This window comes from Apostichopus japonicus, chromosome 11 (genome assembly GCF_037975245.1).
Source record: "Apostichopus japonicus isolate 1M-3 chromosome 11, ASM3797524v1, whole genome shotgun sequence".
Classification (NCBI taxonomy): Eukaryota; Metazoa; Echinodermata; class Holothuroidea; order Aspidochirotida; family Stichopodidae; genus Apostichopus; species Apostichopus japonicus.
This window is the reverse complement of record NC_092571.1, coordinates 7,389,329-7,395,364: the sequence shown is the minus strand read 5'-3', so window position 1 is coordinate 7,395,364 and position 6,036 is coordinate 7,389,329.

Genomic DNA, 6,036 nt, shown 5'->3' with positions numbered 1-6,036 from the left:
ACCCGTTTATTGCTTACTAGCCGTAAATGCGGGATTGCTGAGAAATTACGAAACAACAGCGACGAACCGGTAGAGGGTAGTATTGATATTATTTTTGAATCGGTTGGTGTGAAGGACAGAATTAACGAGGAAATTACGAGCGATCCCACCTTTAAGATCATTTTAATGTTTGTAGCACAATTTTCAACTTTAAAGTAACAGTTAATTTAAACATACATATTGTGTGTAATAACAATGCATGATATAAAAAAAAATTAATAACGTAACACAGAATATGGCATTTTATGAGCTGTCCTCGGATTTCTTATGCTGAAAATCCGCTTTAAATTGACTTTTGTACGAGCAGTCTTCATATTGACAGAGTTTAAAACTTGAGTTTAAAACGTGAGCCACCAGGCTAGTAGGATATCTCCCAAACAAAGCAAGATTTACCTTTGTTGTTTTTCATAAAAAATATCTCTATCATATAACACGAAGTTAGCGGTTGACTCCGTGTAGAAACGTGAGTGGTAGATGAAACTGGAGATGAGGCAATTCAAATCTATCATTAAAAGGAAGAGAAAAGAATTGGCACGAGGACATTGAAGTTACGACATACAATACTAAGGAATATTTTTAATATTTTACGCTCCTTTTAGATACCGACAGGCATTCGAGTGTAAAGAGTCTCATAATCATTATTTTCATCGCCGTGATTAATTTGAGAAAAGAAGTGAATAAATCGACAGAAACCATTTGGTACATTTATCGTCTATTTTTTAATGGTCGAATCTGTGTAATGTATAACCATCGAAGACTGACCCGTAACCAACACCAAGGGCAAGATCCTTCATCCGTATGATCTACCCGAAACTTCCGAGAGTCAAATTCTGAAACAGAGCATTAGCATATGCCATCTTACTCCAATTAGTCAAGACGTAAGGGAATCAATATTTCATAGGATGAGCATTAAGGAAGGTAGATGAAGTAATCATTGTAAACAGAAGATGTATATGAAATCTACTTTGTTCATACATCACTTGTAGAAGCATGGTACTTGCCTCGATTATGACGCACTTAAAGAGTTTGAAGGGGTAAACTGTAGGTTTCGCCTTATAAATGTTTCTGATTCCTACATATTTTGTGTGTCCAACACGCGGTTGTATTTCACGATATGTAGTTGGCGGTTTCTTTCTACTATTCCATCTTGAAATTTAGTTAAAAAGGTGAGAGTGAAGATAACACGTGGGATACCCCCTAGCCTAGGCTTACTATAATCAGGGCTAGGGTCAAAACTCATTCTTGTTATGCAGCAAGCCTGGTAATTGTAATTAAGTGTTACAATTCTCCGTTAAAAAAGTTACGCAGTATGGTACTTTATTTACACTGTCAAAGAACCCATGTGTGATAAATATACACTAAGTGCATGTGCATATTGTACATACTTTCGTACGTAAACTTATTTGCCCACTCGTCAATATATGAATATTTTCAACACCTCTGGACAGGGCGAGACCACTCAATTTACGTAGGGATGTTAAAAGAAAAACTTTCGGTAATTGTCCTGTATTAACATATTGTAAATTGTTTACTTCACAAAACAGAAGACTGTTGTAATAAAATATTGTCACAATGGTAAGCATGTTGTCAGTTAATACAACGTAACGCCAAAGAAGGTATTGTTAAGCTGAATTTGTTTTCGACATACCAATAGAAAAGCTCGATATTTGGACCACATGGTGTGACTTCATAGTCCTAGGTGTTCACTGTATACAAAGTTGTAATGCGCAGTTACACTGGAGACTTTAATATTATATTATATTGCTTTGGACATTTTAGATACGTATGGCATTCCGTAGTCCAGAGGTTCGAAAACAGTAAGGTCGTAATTCTAGTGTAGGCATTTGCCGCACGTATCCAACAATGCTCGTTCCGTTTTGATGACATATTCTGCCTTACTCTAGAGATCTCGAAAACGATACGTAAGTGCGTGATGACTTATGTCCACTTATATAAATCGTATGCTGTTTATACATAGCTTGAATTTATACTGGGATAAACTGAAAGTGAAATTTCTTTTCAACAGCTTAGACTATCCACAAATCGAAACTCATGCATTATACATGAGAACAATCATTTCATCTACACAGTAAAGATTCCCACCTTTATCAAGGAACATTTATACAGGAACTGAAAAGAGTGTTGGGAGGTTTGGCACAAGGTCAAAATATTTGTACTGATTGAGTGTATTTCGCCATGGAACGTTTTCTCTCAGTCATTTTATTACTGAGCTTTTCGATTCTGCCTGTCTATGGAGAAGGAACCCTGTGTTTCAATACCAGTCATTCTGATATGGAACGAAGATTCTTTGCGTACACCGGGGATGCCGTTGTTCTGACATGCAACCCTTATGAAGGAGCTAAGAATGTTAAGATACTGAAAGGGCAAGATCCACACACTCAGTTGTTACTTCAAGGTGGTAACCTAAAAGCAAGCGACGAACGCTATCAAGTTTTATCCTCCAAGGAAGAGTATAAGTTATTGATTCTAGATCTTAATACATCGGATTCAGCTGTATATACATGTACTTGGCATTTCCCTTGGTATAGTCTTATTAAATTGGTGTTTTGGAAGTATGAACTACACGCACGTCTTCAAGTGGTGAACCGTCAGATGAATGAATGTGTTCTATTAAATGGATTTGACGGCATCTTTTTTGCAGGAGAGAACGTTGATTTATACTGTCCTAAAGACATTGCTATTGACATATACATTGCAATTGAAAATGAAAATATCACCGTGCAGCCCATATGTATAGATAATAACGAGAATGTAGTGTTGAGACGTATACAAAATATATCTACACGGTATAACAACAGCAGATTAGTGTGTAATAAGGATGGCAGTGACAAGGACTACTGTATCTCAATTCCAAATATTACTGTATACGAAGATTTACAAGTAACGGTAGAGCCTCAGACTGTAAATGTTATTGAAGGAGAGAACTTAAGTCTTACGTGCAGTACATTTCCTCGAATACAAGCATCAATCGAATGGGATTTATCTGGAAGCCGAAATATCATTTCCAATGCCAACTTGTCTCACTCATTTAACGGATATGAAACGATGCAACTTACCATTAGCTTTAAAAATGAAACAAAAGTAGAAGATCAATATTCGATCAAATGCAGAGTAGTCGCAGGATCAAAGAATATCACTAAGATGTTCACCATTCACCGAACCATTGAAAAAGGATATCGCAAAATAATAATCATTATTATATCATTTATACTCACTTTAGTGATTATATTTGGAGTCATTTATGTAATTTTGCACAGCAAAAGGCTCACATGTGACGCAGAAAGATCGGAAATTGAAGACATTGATGGAATTGGTGGAAGAATTTACGTGAATGAGAAGATTGAGATGCAACTCTCAGAAAATGATTCTGTACTCGTACACAATTCAGTGTACGAGACTCAGTCGTAGAACATTTTGAGGGCAAACATATTTTATAACACCAAAGTGAAAAGTATAATATCGTGAATATTAGGAAACGTGTTAGTAAACAATGTTTGTTGATGTTGGCTAGAATTATAGGTCTATAATTGTGTATTGTTTTTGTCATTTTTAGTGCTTTTTTGGGGATATGGTTGAGGTTTCGATTGAATTTAAATGAATTTCATTTGAATTAGTCTGACGGTGTTTGTAATGGGAAAATACCGAATGCATTCAATCAGCAGCTTTATTACAATTAAATTAGTGTAAATGTGAACATAGGAAGGCCAAAAGAAATAGCAAGAACAAATGACAGTTGATAACACAAATGATAGAAGAATTTACGTCGACGAGAAGGACAGTTTTCTGAAAATGATCCCATACAAAAAACAACAACAAATGCATGTGCAAGGAGAGTATATTATGGAAATGTCTTGCGATATTCCATATATGTCTGATCACTCTAAATACTTTCGATGTTTTCACTTTCCAATTTGCAATAATTTGCACTGTCATAGATAGTGAATGCCTGTACTCGTGGGAATGTAGCGCCGTTTCAGTTCAGTTTTAAATGTAACAAGCAATTTGAATACCATTATAGAAAGTCGCATGTAAATGTATTGTCCATTAATTGTTAAATTAAAGAGACGGGTCACATTTGGACATATCTTGTATATTTTTTGTGAGATCATGTATTGATATTTTCATTCACGTATAGTTTTTAGCCTAATCCAACAGTTTGTGTGTAGATGTGTATGTGTGTAGTTTTTTTTAGTCCAAATCTGACTTAGTTCCTTTTAATCTGTTGATGTCAACAAATAATTGGAGATAGTTGATGGCAAACACCGGGTAAATTATTACTTACATTAATTAATTAATAATAACCCTTAATTACAATATAGCAAGGGAAAGCGGAGATATCTTAATATTCAACTTGTAAGCATAAAGTACTCTACATAGGTCAGGAATATCATACGAATTCATTTCAAATAAAAAGTCAACTTGCAACTGTTATCCGGGATATAGTAATATCGTTCCGTCATCTTGTATTCTGTCATCGATGGAGTGTTTTTCTCCCTATGTTTCTCCCTCGAAAATAGTAAACCGATTAAAATGAAATGGACCTAAAGAACATAATCTGGGGCGTCCATCCGAATAGAAATGCGGGAGACATTAACGACTGAGCGAAAAGCTGAAGGAGTTCGCAAGTTTCTTGGCGCAAAGCATTTATCGGGGTGGGTCCATGGGCTCGCCTTAAAGCCCCTGAGGGATGGGTCCTGAGACGAAGCCACGGCGGGCGAACTCAAATCCAGTAATCTTCAAGTTTGCCTTTGTTTAGTCCCTGAATTGATACGTCAGTCATAAATATATTTTCACATAAGTCAAATCTGACAAATGTTTGACTTAAATTAAGATAGACTGGGCATATTCACTTTATCGGAATCATAAAAACTAAAGATACTTCAGGGTCGTAACCTAGGTAGAATATCTCGGGAGCAGTTGAGAAACATCGAGAGATATTATATAGAAAGCATCATGACACTATCTAAGCGGAGCGCCACCATCACTTGGCGAGTAGCGCAGCAAGAATTGTTTTGCCAAAAATGCCTCTCAGATTACCGGAAATGTCACTTCCCGGGACTTGTAAGTTGCGTCTAAACATGCTTAAATTTGAGCTCTCATGTTTCCAAAATTTACAATTAGAAATTTAAAACAATTATTAAGTAAACTAACTTTCTATGGAAAAACTGGGAGTTTACGGTACTTTATAAGCTCTGGTTATACATTGTTTTACACAGGTAATTGATGATACGCAAGCGCGCAAGAGCACTATGATGGTGGACGTCGCCTATATATGCTGAAGGGAAGCCATATGAGGAATTAAGGTGCAAGTACAATAAATGTTAGGTTTGTTCATTTTTTGTCTTATTTGCCAAAAGGGACAAGTTGGGTGGGGGGGAGGGGGATCTGAGTTTGGGATTTGACATTGGAACACTCATTGGACTAACAATGAAACTGTTAGCGTATATAAAACACATAGACGTACATATATTAATGAACCGTAGTTTTACATTAGACTGCTACACTGTTCATGTTTTTGAAACCTAAAGGAGCTCTCTGCGTTATTGTCATTCTATCAAAACTCGTGATAGGGTAGCATACTCCTATGATAGTCTTTATCAAGCCGCTCGAGTGTTCTCTCGTGTGTTCAGGAAAAGTGTCAAAGAGCAGCAGGAGAACAACTTTTTTAACACGTTATCAATCAGGATCTGGTATTTTGTGGCTTTTATGTTGAAGAGCATGATCATATGGTTAATTTGAGACCAATTTAGGCTTCCCATGAGCAGCATACGAAAACTGTATTCTGTAAAGAGGTTGAAGAGAAGAAGTGACGAGAACTTCAGGCCTGTACCATATTTATACCAGATGACTTTAAGATAGTAAAAGTATTTCCCAGTGCATTATAAACAATGTCGTGTAGAGCTCTCAGTTTAGAATAACAATCTTAAAGGGATTTGCATACTCAAAATTGGTAACAGAAAATTTCCTTTTAGTCAC